The following is a 2,908-nucleotide window of genomic DNA, read 5'->3' as shown; positions in this document are numbered from 1 at the left end:
CACCGCAACCCCATGAGGAATGTGCTTTTGTTATCCCCATTTTACAGATGAGAAAACTGAGCCCTGGAGAGGTTACATAATTGATGCACTTTGCCTAGTTATGCTGCATGTGAGTAAGTGGAAGTGGTCAGAGACAGCCTCCTGGGGTCCTCAGACTCGCCCAAAGCATGGAGGGATGTGGACTGTACCCCAGGCATAGAGAACCAGTGGGCTTTGGGCTAGAGCCCCTGGAGTGGATATTCACGTGAACAGATGCCCAGGGACAGCCCAGTGGGGAGAGGTGATGACTGTGATCAGACCCCTCTTTCCCCTAATCCCTGGTACCCCCAACAAAATGAAGTAAAACAAAACAAATGAAGAATATAAAGGAGAAGGGAAACCGCAGATGAAATAAAATTTCCATGACATTAGATTTTTGCCACTTGGGACTAGAAGAACTCAGGTTGTATTTCTTGGAACAATTTCTCCTTAATCTTCCCTGCCCTGCAGGGTCCCTTGGGAAGGGAAACACAGGTTTACCCAGAACTGGGCCCTGGGGTCTCTGCTCTCAGATGCTTGACCTATCCTGTCTGGGGCCTGGCCTGGGTCACAGGTCAGGCGGGGGGGTAGACGGGGGATGGGCCCCCTTCTCAGGGGTCTCCGCACATTGGAACCCTTTCCTTCTCCCTCCTCTCACAACAGTGTGTGAAATTATCTAGTCAGGGGTGTGGTAAGGAGAGGCTCAGACCTGTCACAGTTTCTTTCAGATCTGTCATTTCCAAAATAAATTTACACCCTCACTCTTTCAGGACTCAGGCTTCTGACACTCAAAAGCCCCGGTCTTATAACTCAAGAGCCTTGAAAGCTTTTGCAGCCTTGAGCATCTTAGATCTGGCTCTATGGTTCTTCGTTGTGCTGTCATCACCCAACCAAGAGGCGACAGGGGCCGTGTGGTCCAGTTTAGCTGCTCCAAGGAAGTAACCAGAAATACTGGGGGGAGGAAATCAGTTAATATCATTCACATGCCACTTATTTGCTATTTCCAGGCTCAGTAGTGCTTTTAGGTATCAACTTTCGGGTACTTTACCTTTAGTAAATTTCCTAAATGAAATATCGAATACATTTCAAGGACAGAAACCCAGTGCTGCACTATTGCAACTGCGATGTGCTCAGACCACTTGGAAAAAGCTGATGTAGGGCAGGCACAGAGCAGGAATTCTGGCCCGCATCTTCTTGACTGCAGGGCCAAGCTCTTGAGCTCCAAACCCCAAGATGTAAAACAGGTTTCATCTTGTGCACCAGCTCTTATCAACAACTAGGACTGGCTACATGGTGTGCAGCTGTGTTAAAAAGGATGCTGAGGCCGAGTCTGTGCTCAGGAGTGAAGAAATGAAATGATTGGTTGATAACGTCTGAGAATGGAAGGAAGGGCAACACTCCTGCCATGTTCATTGTAGGCCTTGTTCAAAACCAGTCTCTCTGGAAAATGTAGTGAGGATTCCCCAAATGTGTAAAGCACAGCCTGGTTTCCCAGTTATGTCAAAGCCTCAGAATACAGGGGCACTTGAGCCATTAACATCCCAAAGCAGCAAGCACGGGCAGGGCAGGACTGGCTCTGAGACTGCTGTCTGCAGATCTCCAGAGCTTTTTTGTTAGTTAATTTTGCCTTAAAAAAAAAAAAAGGGAGTTCCCGTTGTGGCTCAGTGGTTAACGAATCCGACTAGGAACCATGAGGTTGCAGGTTCAATTCCTGGCCTCGCTCAGTGGGTTAAGGATCCGGCATTGCCATGAGCTGTTGTGTAGGTTACAGACGCAGCTCGGATCCCATGTTGCTGTGGCTCTGGCGTAGGCCGGTGGCTACAGCTCTCATTCGACCCCTAGCCTGGGATCCTCCATATGCCGCGGGAGCAGCCCAAGAAATGGCAAAAAGACAAAAAAAAAAAAAAGTTTGGAGTTGCCTTTCGTCTCCATAAAAGTGTGTGTAGCCCTCTGGGCCAAGTGGGCAACTGGCTCTTCAGGCTCTGAACCAACAGGGGGCAGCAGAGAGCAGAGACAAGCCTGTCTGTCTTGGGCAGCCCCTGACCCATCAGAACTCCTCGGATCGTCTCTTCCCCTGGTAAGCGAATCCTGTGGACTCACACAAAGATTGGTATCCACACACGTGGTGTGGCCCAAGAGCAGAACAAGAAAGGCCAGAGGGTGGGAGACTTTGTGGGGTTCAGATGGAGAAAAGCCTTTGCTGGATGCCAAGCTCTGCTGAGCATAGGAAGAATGAGAAAGAATGAAAGAGACAGTTACCACTTACCCAGTCCCCGTAGGGTCCTAGGCTCCCTGTGAAGGCTCATTCCTTTCATTCTATCAAAGACTACTTGAGGTAGACAGACCTCTCCTTAGAGATGAGAAAACAGGGGCCCAGAGGGGCTAAGTGACTTGTCTAGGATCACATGGTTAAGGAGGGGCTGAGCTAAAATTTGGACTCTTTCTTGTCTGCTGAGGCCCCCATGTTATGGTGCCCTTCCAGGAAGATGTCTCTGGTGTTAGGATGTCTGTGGATCCAAGAGAAGACAAGGGGTTCTCCTGGTACAGCTTCCCCTCTCCTGATGACTGTGGATGCTCCACCACATTTTGCCAACTCATTGGCTCATGGTTCCATGAACCATCCCAGGCAGGGCCAGGGTGAGAAGGTGGACCCCTCTGAGACGGCCTATGAATGGTGGTGATGGAGCAAAGTCACTCAGGGCGATGGCGTCGTCATGGAGTCTGGTGAGTTGCACATCTACCCAGAGAAGCCCTCCAGCTGGGTGAGTGAGGGAGCAGAGCGCCAGCTTGTATGCAGGCTCAAGGCAGCACTTGGCCCTGGGCCAGCCATCTCTTAGAATTTTTCCAGGTCAGTAGATTCTTCAAAAGCATCATTTTAAATGGCTAGATG

This window comes from Phacochoerus africanus, chromosome 4, assembly GCF_016906955.1.
Source record: "Phacochoerus africanus isolate WHEZ1 chromosome 4, ROS_Pafr_v1, whole genome shotgun sequence".
NCBI classification, from domain to species: domain Eukaryota; kingdom Metazoa; phylum Chordata; class Mammalia; order Artiodactyla; family Suidae; genus Phacochoerus; species Phacochoerus africanus.
This window is presented reverse-complemented; position numbering follows the sequence as displayed.